This window comes from Rhinoderma darwinii (assembly GCF_050947455.1).
Source record: "Rhinoderma darwinii isolate aRhiDar2 chromosome 1 unlocalized genomic scaffold, aRhiDar2.hap1 SUPER_1_unloc_11, whole genome shotgun sequence".
NCBI classification, from domain to species: domain Eukaryota; kingdom Metazoa; phylum Chordata; class Amphibia; order Anura; family Rhinodermatidae; genus Rhinoderma; species Rhinoderma darwinii.
In genome coordinates this window covers 190,129-205,236 of record NW_027461647.1, presented here as the reverse complement: position 1 = coordinate 205,236, position 15,108 = coordinate 190,129, and the positions used below count along the sequence as shown (strand labels likewise).

Below are 15,108 nucleotides of genomic sequence, written 5' to 3'. Positions count from 1 at the left end.
AATAGATTAAATAGCACTATGGATTAAAGCATTTAACGTCAATGGCCATTCTGAGCTGAATGTGCCTGCTCTCGTCAGATCGCAGAAATTACACAGCTTAAGGCCTCGCTAGTACCAGTGTGGGAGACTGTCTGGGAATCCGTGGTGCGGTTGACTTTTTATTATGTCATTTAGATTTTGTTTCACAATAGATTAAATAGGACTATGGATTAAAGCATTTAACGTCAATGGCCATTCTAAGCTGAATGTGCCTGCTCTCGTCAGACCGCAGAAGTTACACAGCTTAAGGCCTCGCTAGTACCAGTGTGGGAGACTGTCTGGGAATCCGTGGTGCGGTTGACTTTTTATTATGTCGTTTAGATTTTGTTTCACATTAGATTAAATAGGACTATGGATTAAAGCGTTTAATGTCAATGGCCATTCTAAGCTGAATGTTCCTGCTCTCGTCAGAACGCAGAAGTTACACAGCTTAAGGCCTCGCTAGTACCAGTGTGGGAGACTGTCTGGGAATCCGTGGTGCGGTTGACTTTTTATTATGTTGTTTAGATTTTGTTTCACAATAGATTAAATAGGACTATGGATTAACGCATTTAATGTCAATGGCCATTCTAAGCTGAATGTGCCTGCTCTCGTCAGATCGCAGAAATTACACAGCTTAAGGCCTCGCTAGTACCAGTGTGGGAGACTGTCTGGGAATCCGTGGTGCGGTTGACTTTTTATTATGTCGTTTAGATTTTGTTTCACAATCGATTAAAAAGGACTATGGATTAAAGCATTTAAAGTCAATGGCCATTCTAAGCTGAATGTGCCTGCTCTCGTTAGATCGCAGAAGTTACACAGCTTAACGCCTCGCTAGTACCAGTGTGGGAGACTGTCTGGGAATCCGTGGTGCGGTTGACTTTTTATTATGTCGTTTAGATTTTGTTTCACAATAGATTAAATAGGACTATGGATTAAAGCATTTAACGTCAATGGCCATTCTAAGCTGAATGTGCCTGCTCTCGTCAGATCGCAGAAGTTACACAGCTTAAGGTCTCGCTAGTACCAGTGTGGGAGACTGTCTGGGAATCCGTGGTGCGGTTGAATTTTTATTATGTCGTTTAGATTTTGTTTCACAATCGATTAAAAAGGACTATGGATTAAAGCATTTAATGTCAATGGCCATTCTAAGCTGAATGTCCCTGCTCTCGTCAGATCGCAGAAGTTACACAGCTTAAGGCCTCGCTAGTACCAGTGTGGGAGACTGTCTGGGAATCCGTGGTGCGGTTGACTTTTTATTATGTCGTTTAGATTTTGTTTCACAATCGATTAAAAAGGACTATGGATTAAAGCATGTAATGTCAATGGCCATTCTAAGCTGAATGTGTCTGCTCTCGTCAGATCGCAGAAGTTACACAGCTTAAGGCCTCGCTAGTACCAGCGTGGGAGACTGTCTGGGAATCCGTGGTGCGGTTGACTTTTTATTATGTTGTTTAGATTTTGTTTCACAATAGATTAAATAGGACTATGGATTAAGGCTTTTAATGTCAATGGCCGTTCTAACCTTAATGTGCCTGCTCTCGTCAGATCGCATAAGTTATACAGCTTAAGTCCTCGCTAGTACCAGTGTGGGAGACTGTCTGGGAATCCGTGGTGCGCTTGACTTTTTATTATGTCGTTTAGATTTTGTTTCACAATCGATTAAAAAGGACTATGGATTAAAGCATTTAATGTCAATGGCCATTCTAAGCTGAATGTGCCTGCTCTCGTTAGATCGCAGAAGTTACACAGCTTAAGGCCTTGCTAGTACCAGTGTGGGAGACTGTCTGGGAATCCGTGGTGCGGTTGACTTTTTATTATGTCGTTTAGATTTTGTTTCACAATAGATTAAATAGGACTATGGATTAAAGCATTTAACGTCAATGGCCATTCTAAGCTGAATGTGCCTGCTCTCGTCAGATCGCAGAAGTTACACAGCTTAAGGCCTCGCTAGTACCGGTGTGGGAGACTGTCTGGGAATCCGTGGTGCGGTTGACTTTTTATTATGTCGTTTAGATTTTGTTTCACAATCGATTAAAAAGGACTATGGATTAAAGCATTTAATGTCAATGGCCATTCTAAGCTGAATGTCCCTGCTCTCATCAGATCGCAGAAGTTACACAGCTTAAGGCCTCGCTTGTACCAGTGTGGGAGACTGTCTGGGAATCCGTGGTGCGGTTGCCTCTATATTATGTCGTTTAGATTTTGTTTCACAATCGATTAAAAAGGACTATGGATTAAAGCATTTAATGTCAATGGCCATTCTAAGCTGAATGTGCCCGCTCTCGTCAGATCGCAGAAGTTACACAGCTTAAGGCCTCGCTAGTACCAGTGTGGGAGACTGTCTGGGAATCCGTGGTGCGGTTGACTTTTTAGTATGTCGTTTAGATTTTGTTTCACAATCGATTAAATAGGACTATGGATTAAAGCATTTAATGTCAATGGCCATTCTAAGCTGAATGTGCCTGCTCTCGTCAGATCGCAGAAGTTACACAGCTTAAGGCCTCGCTTGTACCAGTGTGGGAGACTGTCTGGGAATCCGTGGTGCGGTTGACTTTTTATTATGTCGTTTAGATTTTGTTTCACAATCGATTAAAAAGGACTATGGATTAAAGCATTTAATGTCAATGGCCATTCTAAGCTGAATGTGCCTGCTCTCGTCAGATCGCAGAAGTTACACAGCTTAAGGCCTCGCTAGTACCAGTGTGGGAGACTGTCTGGGAATCCGTGGTGCGGTTGACTTTTTAGTATGTCGTTTAGATTTTGTTTCACAATCGATTAAATAGGACTATGGATTAAAGCATTTAATGTCAATGGCCATTCTAAGCTGAATGTCCCTGCTCTCGTCAGATCGCAGAAGTTACACAGCTTAAGGCATCGCTAGTACCAGTGTGGGAGACTGTCTGGGAATCCGTGGTGCGGTTGACTTTTTATTATGTTGTTTAGATTTTGTTTCACAATAGATTAAATAGGACTATGGATTAAGGCATTTAACGTCAATGGCCATTCTAAGCTGAATGTGCCTGCTCTCGTCAGAACGCAGAAGTTACGCAGCTTAAGGCCTCGCTAGTACCAGCGTGGGAGACTGTCTGGGAATCCGTGGTGCGGTTGACTTTTTATTATGTTGCTTAGATTTTGTTTCACAATAGATTAAATAGGACTATGGATTAAGGCTTTTAATGTCAATGGCCATTCTAACCTGAATGTGCCTTCTCTCGTCAGATCGCATAAGTTATACAGCTTAAGTCCTCGCTAGTACCGGTGTGGGAGACTGTCTGGGAATCCGTGGTGCGCTTGACTTTTTATTATGTCGTTTAGATTTTGTTTCACAATCGATTAAAAAGGACTATGGATTAAAGCATTTAATGTCAATGGCCATTCTAAGCTGAATGTGCCTGCTCTCGTTAGATCGCAGAAGTTACACAGCTTAAGGCCTTGCTAGTACCAGTGTGGGAGACTGTCTGGGAATCCGTGGTGCGGTTGACTTTTTATTATGTTGTTTAGATTTTGTTTCACAATAGATTAAATAGGACTATGGATTAAGGCATTTAACGTCAATGGCCATTCTAAGCTGAATGTGCCTGCTCTCGTCAGAACGCAGAAGTTACGCAGCTTAAGGCCTCGCTAGTACCAGTGTGGTAGACTGTCTGGGAATCCGTGGTGCGGTTGAATTTTTATTATGTCGTTTAGATTTTGTTTCACAATCGATTAAAAAGGACTATGGATTAAAGCATTTAATGTCAATGGCCATTCTAAGCTGAATGTCCCTGCTCTCGTCAGATCGCAGAAGTTACACAGCTTAAGGTCTCGCTAGTACCAGTGTGGGAGACTGTCTGGGAATCCGTGGTGCGGTTGACTTTTTATTATGTCGTTTAGATTTTGTTTCACAATAGATTAAATAGGACTATGGATTAAAGCATTTAACGTCAATGGCCATTCTAAGCTGAATGTGCCTGCTCTCGTCAGACCGCAGAAGTTACACAGCTTAACAGGTTCCCGACCGCTGGCCGTAAATATACGGCCAGCAGTCAGGGTCTCTAAAGTCCGGCGTATAGTATATATACGGCCGCACTTCAGAGACTGTGCACGCGCGATCGCGTGCTCACAGCTCTGTGCCCTGGCTGTTACTAACAGCCATGGGCACTGGGCAGAATGTCAGGGGTCAATCTTTTGGCCCCTGAACATGTGATCGCTGTGACAACCAATCACAGCGATCACATGCATTTCTGCATAGAAAACAGTGTGCACGCGATCGCGTGCACACAGCCCTGTGCCCTCGCTGTTACCAACAGCTCTGGGCACTGGGCAGAGTATCAGGGACCAATCTGATGGTCCCTGATCATGTGGTCGCTGTGAAAACCTATCACAGCGACCACATTTGTTTTATTTTGACTTTTCTGGCAGTAAATCTCCTGCCTCTTTTCTTCTCCTCAAACATTGTTTCAGTTTGAGGAGAAGAAGAGACTCGAGAGAATTGCTGCCAGAAGAATACAGTGAAAAAAAATACAGTTACACTAAAACATTCTCTGTATAGATAGATTTCTATCTATCTATACAATCTATCTATCCATCTATCTTTTTTTCTATCTATCTACCTTTCTTTCTTTTATTCTATTAGAATAGGCAAGTAGGGAGTATATAATTATATATATATCCACATATATATAATATATATAGCAATAGCGGTTTATTTTTTTGTTAGCGGTAGTGTAGATATATATAGCAGTTAGTTTGTGTGTTTTATAAAAAAAAAAAAAAAAAAAAAAAATTTGTTTAGTTAGTGTTCGTGTTAGTTACGTTATGGCGAGGAAGTTGTTTAGCGCTGAGGAGGCATACGCCATGCTGTGGTCTGAGTCGGAGACCGCATCAGAGATGGCGTCAGAGATGGAAACTGTTTTGGGCAGTGACGATGACAGCGTCACTTCAGGTTCATCTTCAGGGGACGTTGTCCCTGATGCAGTCGAAACTGCAGAACATGAAAGCGCAGGGCCAAGTAGCGCTGTAGCACGGGACAGCCTGGTCCCTCCAGTCCAGGCTCTTGTATGGGCACCTGCCCCATCTTTTGGGCCTAGAATCCACGGATTTACAGCAACTCCTGGCATAACCGTGGACAATACAAATTTTGTCCAAATGGATTACTTCCATTTATTTATAACGGACGACATCCTAAATCAGATTGTCCACGAAACAAATTTATATGCCACTCAATATATAAGGCAGAAACCTTCATCCACCCATGCCAGAGATTGGACGCCCACCAATTTGCAGGAATTAAAAAATTTTTTGGGGCTCACCCTAAATATGGGTATTGTCAAAAAGCCCTCCATTAGGTCTTACTGGTCAACAAGACCCGCCCAAGCCACCCCAGTATATTCTGCAGTAATGCCCAGGTCTCGTTATGAGACAATAATGAGGTTCCTCCACTTCAATGACAACGCACAGGCCCCCCCAAGTACCGATGCAAACCGGGATCGGTTGTTCAAAATAAGACCGCTAATAAATTCCCTGAATAATTTATTTCTGCAACTCTACACCCCTGAGCAGAATGTAAGTGTGGACGAATCCCTGCTCAACTTTCATGGCAGACTTAGCTTTCGCCAATATCTACCTTCCAAAAGGGCAAGATATGGCGTTAAGCTCTACAAATTGTGTGAAAGCGGGTCAGGATATACCACCGCCTTCAGGATTTATGAAGGGCGGGACTGCACAATAAATGTTCCTGGATGCCCCCCTGATCTTTCCACCAGCAGTAAGATTGTGTGGGAGATAATGCAGCCTCTGCTTCACAAAGGGTACCACCTGTACTGTGATAATTTTTATTCTAGTGTGCCCCTGTTTAGGCATTTGCATGCTGCAAGGACTGGGGCATGTGGTACCATGCGCAAAAACCGAATTGGTTTTCCACAGCAATTAGTGGGGAAGCGCATGGTAAAGGGGGACTCCTGTGCTTATGCATCTGAGGAATTGCTGGCGGTCAAGTTCAGGGATCGCAAAGATGTGTATGTACTAAGCACGATTCATACCGCAGGAACAGTGGCAGTGAGGGAAAGAGGGGCAACATCGGACAAGCACAAACCAGTGAGCGTGTCCGAATATAACAAGTACATGGGGGGGGTGGATTTAAGCGACCAGGTTTTACAGCCCTATTTAGTAAAACGCAAAACTAAAACCTGGTACAAAAAAGTGGCCATTTATTTGTTACAGGTGGCCATCCACAACTCATTTGTGCTCTATAAAAAAAAACAGAGGCAGAGACACATACCTGGATTTCCAGGAAAAAATTATTGAAGGCCTCATTTTTGATGTTCAGGACACCCGAGAATGCCCCCAGTCTGAGGATGTCACGCGACTGACTGAAAGACACTTCATCAGTCGGATTCCCCCAACAGCAACCAGAAGCAACCCCCAGAAAAAGTGCCGCGTCTGCAGAAAAGACGGGCACCGCAAAGATTCCCGATATTTCTGTCCCTCATGTCCCTCACAACCAGGCCTGTGCATTGAGCCATGTTTTAAAAAATACCACACTGTTCTGAATTATTAGATTTTAGTTAATTTGTTGAAAATATATTTGCCCTACATTACGTTTTTATTTTTCCCCTGATTTTACTCCAAGGGTGAGGGAGGGAATGGGTGGGGGGTGGATGTCATGTTTGATGTTTTCTAAAGTTCATCTGCTGGAGAGCTCCATTTGCATTAACCTGAAATTTCTTATTTTAGAAAACCCCAAAAAATAAATTCCCATTATACCCCTAGATGAATATTTTGGGATTTCTGCTTCAAGAGCAGATATTTTGGAAGTGTTATAGAAACTCTGTTGAGTTTTGTAAAACCAGCTTTGAAAAAAAGCGATTTGTGAAATAATCTTCTTCTATCCTCCGCCCTCCTACATCTCTATGTGATAAATAAGGCCACATATTTGGTATCCCCGTGCACGGGAGAAGTGGCAGAATGTGAACGGAGATTAATTTTGACCGTGGTCTATGCCGTGTGTGAAAAATGCTGGTATAAACTGACGCATTTGCTAAAAAATTGCTAATTTTATTTTGATCCATCTTATTCAAGAAACTTTCAGAAGAAAACTGGACTGTCTAAAAATATGATAAACCCCTTGAAGGAAACCTTGTGGGGTCTACTTGTGTGAATGAAGTCATTTATGGGGTGTTTCTAATGTTTCAGCAGCATTACGGCCCCCAGAAAACAGTATGCGGCTATAAAATCAAGTGCAGAATTCCTGGACCGAAAAGGCCAAAAAGCCTCCCTTTATGCCAAGCCCTGGCACATGCCCGTGAATAAAGCACACATATTTGGTATCCCCATGCACGGGAGAAGTGGAAGAATGTGAAATGCGATGAATTTTGTCCGTGGTCCATTTTGTGTGTGAAAAAGCTAGCATAAACTGACGCATTTGTTAAAAAAAAAAGGTAATTTTATTTTGTTCCATCTTATTCAAGAAACTTTCAGAAGAAAACTGGACTGTCTAAAAATATGATAAACCCCTTGAAGGAAACCTTGTGGGGTCTACTTGTGTGAATGAAGTCATTTATGGGGTGATTCTAATGTTTCAGCAGCATTAGGCCCCCCAGAAAACAGTATGCGGCTCTAAAATCAAATGCAGAATTCCTGGACCAAAAAGCCTCCTTTTATGCCAAGCCCTGGCACATGCCCGCACAGCGAATAAGGCACACATATTTGGTATCCCCATGCACGGGAGAAGTGGAAGAACGTGAAAGGAGATGAATTTTGGCCGTGGTCTATACCGTGTGTGAAAAATACTAGCCTAAACTGACGCATTTGCTAAAAAAGTGCTGATTTTATTTTGTTCCATCTTATTCAAGAAACTTTCAGAAGAAAACTGGACTTGCTAAAAATATGATAAACCCCTTGAAGGAAACCTTGTGGGGTCTACTTGTGTGAATGAAGTCATTTATGGGGTGTTTCTAATGTTTCAGCAGCATTAGGCCCCCCAGAAAACAGTATGCGGCTCTAAAATCAAATGCAAAATTCCTGGACCGAAAAGGCCAAAAAGCCTCCTTTTATGCCAAGCCCTGGCACATGCCCGCACAGTGAATAAGGCACACATATTTGGTATCCCCATGCACGGGAGAAGTGGAAGAACGTGAAAGGAGATGAATTTTGTCCGTGGTCTATACCGTGTGTGAAAAATACTAGCCTAAACTGACGCATTTGCTAAAAAAGTGCTGATTTTATTTTGTTCCATCTTATTCAAGAAACTTTCAGAAGAAAACTGGACTTGCTAAAAATATGATAAACCCCTTGAAGGAAACCTTGTGGGGTCTACTTGTGTGAATGAAGTAATTTATAGGGTGTTTCTAATGTTTCAGCAGCATTAGGCCCCCCAGAAAACAGTATGCGGCTCGAAAATCAAATGCAAAATTCCTGGACCGAAAAGGCCAAAAAGCCTCCTTTTATGCCAAGCCCTGGCACATGCCCGCACAGTGAATAAGGCACACATATTTGGTATCCCCATGCACGGGAGAAGTGGAAGAACGTGAAAGGAGATGAATTTTGTCCGTGGTCTATACCGTGTGTGAAAAATACTAGCCTAAACTGACGCATTTGCTAAAAAAGTGCTGATTTTATTTTGTTCCATCTTATTCAAGAAACTTTCAGAAGAAAACTGGACTTGCTAAAAATATGATAAACCCCTTGAAGGAAACCTTGTGGGGTCTACTTGTGTGAATGAAGTCATTTATAGGGTGTTTCTAATGTTTCAGCAGCATTAGGCCCCCCAGAAAACAGTATGCGGCTCTAAAATCAAATGCAAAATTCCTGGACCGAAAAGGCCAAAAAGCCTCCTTTTATGCCAAGCCCTGGCACATGCCCGCACAGTGAATAAGGCACACATATTTGGTATCCCCATGCACGGGAGAAGTGGAAGAACGTGAAAGGAGATGAATTTTGTCCGTGGTCTATACCGTGTGTGAAAAATACTAGCCTAAACTGACGCATTTGCTAAAAAAGTGCTGATTTTATTTTGTTCCATCTTATTCAAGAAACTTTCAGAAGAAAACTGGACTTGCTAAAAATATGATAAACCCCTTGAAGGAAACCTTGTGGGGTCTACTTGTGTGAATGAAGTCATTTATGGGGTGTTTCTAATGTTTCAGCAGCATTAGGCCCCCCAGAAAACAGTATACGGCTCTAAAATCAAATGCAAAATTCCTGGACCGAAAAGGCCAAAAAGCCTCCTTTTATGCCAAGCCCTGGCACATGCCCGCACAGTGAATAAGGCTCACATATTTGGTATCCCCATGCACGGGAGAAGTGGAGAATGTGAAAGGAGATTAATTTTGGCCGTGGTTCATACCGTGTGTGAAAAATGCTAGCATAAACCGACGCAATTGTTAAATTCTTGCATTTTTTTCCAATTTTGCCCACTTTAGTGAAAAAAAAAAAAATGATATATACTGACAAATGCCACTAAAACAAAGCCCTATCTGTCCTTTAAAAAGAGTGTAAAATTCAAAGATGAACTTTATTCACCTGCTGAGTTATAGTCATGTAAAGAAGCGCATAGCAAAATTGTGAAATTTGCTCTGGTCATTTAGCTGTAAAACAGCCTAGTCCTTAACCGGTTAAGGCCTCGCTAGTACCAGTGTGGGAGACTGTCTGGGAATCCGTGGTGCGGTTGACTTTTTATTATGTCGTTTAGATTTTGTTTCACATTAGATTAAATAGGACTATGGATTAAAGCATTTAATGTCAATGGCCATTCTAAGCTGAATGTGCCTGCTCTCGTCAGAACGCAGAAGTTACACAGCTTAAGGCCTCGCTAGTACCAGTGTGGGAGACTGTCTGGGAATCCGTGGTGCGGTTGACTTTTTATTATGTTGTTTAGATTTTGTTTCACAATAGATTAAATAGGACTATGGATTAAGGCTTTTAATGTCAATGGCCATTCTAAGCTGAATGTGCCTGCTCTCGTCAGATCGCAGAAGTTACACAGCTTAACGCCTCGCTAGTACCAGTGTGGGAGAATGTCTGGGAATCCGTGGTGCGGTTGAATTTTTATTATGTAGTTTAGATTTTGTTTCACAATCGATTAAAAAGGACTATGGATTAAAGCATTTAATGTCAATGGCCATTCTAAGCTGAATGTGCCTGCTCTTGTTAGATCGCAGAAGTTACACAGCTTAACGCCTCGCTAGTACCAGTGTGGGAGACTGTCTGGGAATCCGTGGTGCGGTTGACTTTTTATTATGTCGTTTAGATTTTGTTTCACAATAGATTAAATAGCACTATGGATTAAAGCATTTAACGTCAATGTCCATTCTAAGCTGAATGTGCCTGCTCTCGTCAGATCGCAGAAGTTACACAGCTTAAGGCCTCGCTAGTACCAGTGTGGGAGACTGTCTGGGAATCCGTGGTGCGGTTGCCTTTTTATTATGTCGTTTAGATTTTGTTTCACAATAGATTAAATAGCACTATGGATTAAAGCATTTAACGTCAATGGCCATTCTGAGCTGAATGTGCCTGCTCTCGTCAGATCGCAGAAATTACACAGCTTAAGGCCTCGCTAGTACCAGTGTGGGAGACTGTCTGGGAATCCGTGGTGCGGTTGACTTTTTATTATGTCATTTAGATTTTGTTTCACAATAGATTAAATAGGACTATGGATTAAAGCATTTAACGTCAATGGCCATTCTAAGCTGAATGTGCCTGCTCTCGTCAGACCGCAGAAGTTACACAGCTTAAGGCCTCGCTAGTACCAGTGTGGGAGACTGTCTGGGAATCCGTGGTGCGGTTGACTTTTTATTATGTCGTTTAGATTTTGTTTCACATTAGATTAAATAGGACTATGGATTAAAGCGTTTAATGTCAATGGCCATTCTAAGCTGAATGTTCCTGCTCTCGTCAGAACGCAGAAGTTACACAGCTTAAGGCCTCGCTAGTACCAGTGTGGGAGACTGTCTGGGAATCCGTGGTGCGGTTGACTTTTTATTATGTTGTTTAGATTTTGTTTCACAATAGATTAAATAGGACTATGGATTAACGCATTTAATGTCAATGGCCATTCTAAGCTGAATGTGCCTGCTCTCGTCAGATCGCAGAAATTACACAGCTTAAGGCCTCGCTAGTACCAGTGTGGGAGACTGTCTGGGAATCCGTGGTGCGGTTGACTTTTTATTATGTCGTTTAGATTTTGTTTCACAATCGATTAAAAAGGACTATGGATTAAAGCATTTAAAGTCAATGGCCATTCTAAGCTGAATGTGCCTGCTCTCGTTAGATCGCAGAAGTTACACAGCTTAACGCCTCGCTAGTACCAGTGTGGGAGACTGTCTGGGAATCCGTGGTGCGGTTGACTTTTTATTATGTCGTTTAGATTTTGTTTCACAATAGATTAAATAGGACTATGGATTAAAGCATTTAACGTCAATGGCCATTCTAAGCTGAATGTGCCTGCTCTCGTCAGATCGCAGAAGTTACACAGCTTAAGGTCTCGCTAGTACCAGTGTGGGAGACTGTCTGGGAATCCGTGGTGCGGTTGAATTTTTATTATGTCGTTTAGATTTTGTTTCACAATCGATTAAAAAGGACTATGGATTAAAGCATTTAATGTCAATGGCCATTCTAAGCTGAATGTCCCTGCTCTCGTCAGATCGCAGAAGTTACACAGCTTAAGGCCTCGCTAGTACCAGTGTGGGAGACTGTCTGGGAATCCGTGGTGCGGTTGACTTTTTATTATGTCGTTTAGATTTTGTTTCACAATCGATTAAAAAGGACTATGGATTAAAGCATGTAATGTCAATGGCCATTCTAAGCTGAATGTGTCTGCTCTCGTCAGATCGCAGAAGTTACACAGCTTAAGGCCTCGCTAGTACCAGCGTGGGAGACTGTCTGGGAATCCGTGGTGCGGTTGACTTTTTATTATGTTGTTTAGATTTTGTTTCACAATAGATTAAATAGGACTATGGATTAAGGCTTTTAATGTCAATGGCCGTTCTAACCTTAATGTGCCTGCTCTCGTCAGATCGCATAAGTTATACAGCTTAAGTCCTCGCTAGTACCAGTGTGGGAGACTGTCTGGGAATCCGTGGTGCGCTTGACTTTTTATTATGTCGTTTAGATTTTGTTTCACAATCGATTAAAAAGGACTATGGATTAAAGCATTTAATGTCAATGGCCATTCTAAGCTGAATGTGCCTGCTCTCGTTAGATCGCAGAAGTTACACAGCTTAAGGCCTTGCTAGTACCAGTGTGGGAGACTGTCTGGGAATCCGTGGTGCGGTTGACTTTTTATTATGTCGTTTAGATTTTGTTTCACAATAGATTAAATAGGACTATGGATTAAAGCATTTAACGTCAATGGCCATTCTAAGCTGAATGTGCCTGCTCTCGTCAGATCGCAGAAGTTACACAGCTTAAGGCCTCGCTAGTACCGGTGTGGGAGACTGTCTGGGAATCCGTGGTGCGGTTGACTTTTTATTATGTCGTTTAGATTTTGTTTCACAATCGATTAAAAAGGACTATGGATTAAAGCATTTAATGTCAATGGCCATTCTAAGCTGAATGTCCCTGCTCTCATCAGATCGCAGAAGTTACACAGCTTAAGGCCTCGCTTGTACCAGTGTGGGAGACTGTCTGGGAATCCGTGGTGCGGTTGCCTCTATATTATGTCGTTTAGATTTTGTTTCACAATCGATTAAAAAGGACTATGGATTAAAGCATTTAATGTCAATGGCCATTCTAAGCTGAATGTGCCCGCTCTCGTCAGATCGCAGAAGTTACACAGCTTAAGGCCTCGCTAGTACCAGTGTGGGAGACTGTCTGGGAATCCGTGGTGCGGTTGACTTTTTAGTATGTCGTTTAGATTTTGTTTCACAATCGATTAAATAGGACTATGGATTAAAGCATTTAATGTCAATGGCCATTCTAAGCTGAATGTGCCTGCTCTCGTCAGATCGCAGAAGTTACACAGCTTAAGGCCTCGCTTGTACCAGTGTGGGAGACTGTCTGGGAATCCGTGGTGCGGTTGACTTTTTATTATGTCGTTTAGATTTTGTTTCACAATCGATTAAAAAGGACTATGGATTAAAGCATTTAATGTCAATGGCCATTCTAAGCTGAATGTGCCTGCTCTCGTCAGATCGCAGAAGTTACACAGCTTAAGGCCTCGCTAGTACCAGTGTGGGAGACTGTCTGGGAATCCGTGGTGCGGTTGACTTTTTAGTATGTCGTTTAGATTTTGTTTCACAATCGATTAAATAGGACTATGGATTAAAGCATTTAATGTCAATGGCCATTCTAAGCTGAATGTCCCTGCTCTCGTCAGATCGCAGAAGTTACACAGCTTAAGGCATCGCTAGTACCAGTGTGGGAGACTGTCTGGGAATCCGTGGTGCGGTTGACTTTTTATTATGTTGTTTAGATTTTGTTTCACAATAGATTAAATAGGACTATGGATTAAGGCATTTAACGTCAATGGCCATTCTAAGCTGAATGTGCCTGCTCTCGTCAGAACGCAGAAGTTACGCAGCTTAAGGCCTCGCTAGTACCAGCGTGGGAGACTGTCTGGGAATCCGTGGTGCGGTTGACTTTTTATTATGTTGCTTAGATTTTGTTTCACAATAGATTAAATAGGACTATGGATTAAGGCTTTTAATGTCAATGGCCATTCTAACCTGAATGTGCCTTCTCTCGTCAGATCGCATAAGTTATACAGCTTAAGTCCTCGCTAGTACCGGTGTGGGAGACTGTCTGGGAATCCGTGGTGCGCTTGACTTTTTATTATGTCGTTTAGATTTTGTTTCACAATCGATTAAAAAGGACTATGGATTAAAGCATTTAATGTCAATGGCCATTCTAAGCTGAATGTGCCTGCTCTCGTTAGATCGCAGAAGTTACACAGCTTAAGGCCTTGCTAGTACCAGTGTGGGAGACTGTCTGGGAATCCGTGGTGCGGTTGACTTTTTATTATGTTGTTTAGATTTTGTTTCACAATAGATTAAATAGGACTATGGATTAAGGCATTTAACGTCAATGGCCATTCTAAGCTGAATGTGCCTGCTCTCGTCAGAACGCAGAAGTTACGCAGCTTAAGGCCTCGCTAGTACCAGTGTGGTAGACTGTCTGGGAATCCGTGGTGCGGTTGAATTTTTATTATGTCGTTTAGATTTTGTTTCACAATCGATTAAAAAGGACTATGGATTAAAGCATTTAATGTCAATGGCCATTCTAAGCTGAATGTCCCTGCTCTCGTCAGATCGCAGAAGTTACACAGCTTAAGGTCTCGCTAGTACCAGTGTGGGAGACTGTCTGGGAATCCGTGGTGCGGTTGACTTTTTATTATGTCGTTTAGATTTTGTTTCACAATAGATTAAATAGGACTATGGATTAAAGCATTTAACGTCAATGGCCATTCTAAGCTGAATGTGCCTGCTCTCGTCAGAACGCAGAAGTTACGCAGCTTAAGGCCTCGCTAGTACCAGTGTGGTAGACTGTCTGGGAATCCGTGGTGCGGTTGAATTTTTATTATGTCGTTTAGATTTTGTTTCACAATCGATTAAAAAGGACTATGGATTAAAGCATTTAATGTCAATGGCCATTCTAAGCTGAATGTCCCTGCTCTCGTCAGATCGCAGAAGTTACACAGCTTAAGGCCTCGCTAGTACCAGTGTGGGAGACTGTCTGGGAATCCGTGGTGCGGTTGACTTTTTATTATGTCGTTTAGATTTTGTTTCATAATCGATTAAAAAGGACTATGGATTAAATCCTTTAATGTCAATGGCCATTCTAAGCTGGATGTGCCTGCTCTCGTCAGATCGCAGAAGTTACACAGCTTAAGGCCTCGCTAGTACCAGTGTGGGAGACTGTCTGGGAATCCGTGGTGCGGTTGACTTTTTATTATGTTGTTTAGATTTTGTTTCACAATAGATTAAATAGGACTATGGATTAAGGCTTTTAATGTCAATGGCCATTCTAAGCTGAATGTGCCTGCTCTCGTCAGATCGCAGAAGTTACACAGCTTAAGGCCTCGCTAGTACCAGTGTGGGAGACTGTCTGGGAATCCGTGGTGCGGTTGACTTTTTATTATGTCGTTTAGATTTTGTTTCACAATCGATTAAA

At 42.2% G+C, this 15,108-nt stretch overlaps 45 pseudogenes; all 45 read left to right on the top strand.

The window, feature by feature from the left end:
• The first annotated feature begins 37 nt into the window (after positions 1-37).
• LOC142667957 (5S ribosomal RNA) lies at positions 38-156 on the top strand (annotated as a pseudogene).
• Positions 157-223: 67 nt separating this feature from the next.
• LOC142668763 (5S ribosomal RNA) lies at positions 224-342 on the top strand (annotated as a pseudogene).
• A 67-nt stretch (positions 343-409) lies between these two features.
• LOC142668950 (5S ribosomal RNA) lies at positions 410-528 on the top strand (annotated as a pseudogene).
• Positions 529-595: 67 nt separating this feature from the next.
• LOC142667823 (5S ribosomal RNA) lies at positions 596-714 on the top strand (annotated as a pseudogene).
• A 67-nt stretch (positions 715-781) lies between these two features.
• LOC142668171 (5S ribosomal RNA) lies at positions 782-900 on the top strand (annotated as a pseudogene).
• Positions 901-967: 67 nt separating this feature from the next.
• LOC142668094 (5S ribosomal RNA) lies at positions 968-1,086 on the top strand (annotated as a pseudogene).
• A 67-nt stretch (positions 1,087-1,153) lies between these two features.
• On the top strand, positions 1,154-1,272 carry LOC142668749 (5S ribosomal RNA; annotated as a pseudogene).
• A 67-nt stretch (positions 1,273-1,339) lies between these two features.
• LOC142668956 (5S ribosomal RNA) lies at positions 1,340-1,458 on the top strand (annotated as a pseudogene).
• Positions 1,459-1,711: 253 nt separating this feature from the next.
• Positions 1,712-1,830, top strand: LOC142668924 (5S ribosomal RNA; annotated as a pseudogene).
• A 67-nt stretch (positions 1,831-1,897) lies between these two features.
• Positions 1,898-2,016, top strand: LOC142668671 (5S ribosomal RNA; annotated as a pseudogene).
• A 67-nt stretch (positions 2,017-2,083) lies between these two features.
• LOC142667867 (5S ribosomal RNA) lies at positions 2,084-2,202 on the top strand (annotated as a pseudogene).
• A 67-nt stretch (positions 2,203-2,269) lies between these two features.
• LOC142669019 (5S ribosomal RNA) lies at positions 2,270-2,388 on the top strand (annotated as a pseudogene).
• A 67-nt stretch (positions 2,389-2,455) lies between these two features.
• On the top strand, positions 2,456-2,574 carry LOC142668862 (5S ribosomal RNA; annotated as a pseudogene).
• A 67-nt stretch (positions 2,575-2,641) lies between these two features.
• Positions 2,642-2,760, top strand: LOC142668598 (5S ribosomal RNA; annotated as a pseudogene).
• Positions 2,761-2,827: 67 nt separating this feature from the next.
• Positions 2,828-2,946, top strand: LOC142668000 (5S ribosomal RNA; annotated as a pseudogene).
• Positions 2,947-3,013: 67 nt separating this feature from the next.
• LOC142668148 (5S ribosomal RNA) lies at positions 3,014-3,132 on the top strand (annotated as a pseudogene).
• Positions 3,133-3,385: 253 nt separating this feature from the next.
• On the top strand, positions 3,386-3,504 carry LOC142668923 (5S ribosomal RNA; annotated as a pseudogene).
• Positions 3,505-3,571: 67 nt separating this feature from the next.
• On the top strand, positions 3,572-3,690 carry LOC142669004 (5S ribosomal RNA; annotated as a pseudogene).
• Positions 3,691-3,757: 67 nt separating this feature from the next.
• LOC142667796 (5S ribosomal RNA) lies at positions 3,758-3,876 on the top strand (annotated as a pseudogene).
• A 5,864-nt stretch (positions 3,877-9,740) lies between these two features.
• Positions 9,741-9,859, top strand: LOC142668852 (5S ribosomal RNA; annotated as a pseudogene).
• A 253-nt stretch (positions 9,860-10,112) lies between these two features.
• On the top strand, positions 10,113-10,231 carry LOC142668554 (5S ribosomal RNA; annotated as a pseudogene).
• Positions 10,232-10,298: 67 nt separating this feature from the next.
• Positions 10,299-10,417, top strand: LOC142668109 (5S ribosomal RNA; annotated as a pseudogene).
• A 67-nt stretch (positions 10,418-10,484) lies between these two features.
• Positions 10,485-10,603, top strand: LOC142667945 (5S ribosomal RNA; annotated as a pseudogene).
• A 67-nt stretch (positions 10,604-10,670) lies between these two features.
• On the top strand, positions 10,671-10,789 carry LOC142668762 (5S ribosomal RNA; annotated as a pseudogene).
• A 67-nt stretch (positions 10,790-10,856) lies between these two features.
• On the top strand, positions 10,857-10,975 carry LOC142668938 (5S ribosomal RNA; annotated as a pseudogene).
• Positions 10,976-11,042: 67 nt separating this feature from the next.
• On the top strand, positions 11,043-11,161 carry LOC142667811 (5S ribosomal RNA; annotated as a pseudogene).
• Positions 11,162-11,228: 67 nt separating this feature from the next.
• Positions 11,229-11,347, top strand: LOC142668170 (5S ribosomal RNA; annotated as a pseudogene).
• Positions 11,348-11,414: 67 nt separating this feature from the next.
• On the top strand, positions 11,415-11,533 carry LOC142668092 (5S ribosomal RNA; annotated as a pseudogene).
• A 67-nt stretch (positions 11,534-11,600) lies between these two features.
• On the top strand, positions 11,601-11,719 carry LOC142668748 (5S ribosomal RNA; annotated as a pseudogene).
• Positions 11,720-11,786: 67 nt separating this feature from the next.
• On the top strand, positions 11,787-11,905 carry LOC142668955 (5S ribosomal RNA; annotated as a pseudogene).
• A 253-nt stretch (positions 11,906-12,158) lies between these two features.
• LOC142668922 (5S ribosomal RNA) lies at positions 12,159-12,277 on the top strand (annotated as a pseudogene).
• A 67-nt stretch (positions 12,278-12,344) lies between these two features.
• On the top strand, positions 12,345-12,463 carry LOC142668670 (5S ribosomal RNA; annotated as a pseudogene).
• A 67-nt stretch (positions 12,464-12,530) lies between these two features.
• On the top strand, positions 12,531-12,649 carry LOC142667866 (5S ribosomal RNA; annotated as a pseudogene).
• Positions 12,650-12,716: 67 nt separating this feature from the next.
• On the top strand, positions 12,717-12,835 carry LOC142669018 (5S ribosomal RNA; annotated as a pseudogene).
• Positions 12,836-12,902: 67 nt separating this feature from the next.
• Positions 12,903-13,021, top strand: LOC142668861 (5S ribosomal RNA; annotated as a pseudogene).
• Positions 13,022-13,088: 67 nt separating this feature from the next.
• LOC142668597 (5S ribosomal RNA) lies at positions 13,089-13,207 on the top strand (annotated as a pseudogene).
• A 67-nt stretch (positions 13,208-13,274) lies between these two features.
• On the top strand, positions 13,275-13,393 carry LOC142667999 (5S ribosomal RNA; annotated as a pseudogene).
• A 67-nt stretch (positions 13,394-13,460) lies between these two features.
• LOC142668025 (5S ribosomal RNA) lies at positions 13,461-13,579 on the top strand (annotated as a pseudogene).
• Positions 13,580-13,832: 253 nt separating this feature from the next.
• Positions 13,833-13,951, top strand: LOC142668920 (5S ribosomal RNA; annotated as a pseudogene).
• Positions 13,952-14,018: 67 nt separating this feature from the next.
• LOC142669003 (5S ribosomal RNA) lies at positions 14,019-14,137 on the top strand (annotated as a pseudogene).
• A 67-nt stretch (positions 14,138-14,204) lies between these two features.
• Positions 14,205-14,323, top strand: LOC142667795 (5S ribosomal RNA; annotated as a pseudogene).
• Positions 14,324-14,390: 67 nt separating this feature from the next.
• On the top strand, positions 14,391-14,509 carry LOC142669002 (5S ribosomal RNA; annotated as a pseudogene).
• Positions 14,510-14,576: 67 nt separating this feature from the next.
• Positions 14,577-14,695, top strand: LOC142668747 (5S ribosomal RNA; annotated as a pseudogene).
• Positions 14,696-14,762: 67 nt separating this feature from the next.
• LOC142668646 (5S ribosomal RNA) lies at positions 14,763-14,881 on the top strand (annotated as a pseudogene).
• A 67-nt stretch (positions 14,882-14,948) lies between these two features.
• Positions 14,949-15,067, top strand: LOC142668596 (5S ribosomal RNA; annotated as a pseudogene).
• The last annotated feature ends 41 nt before the right edge of the window (positions 15,068-15,108 follow it).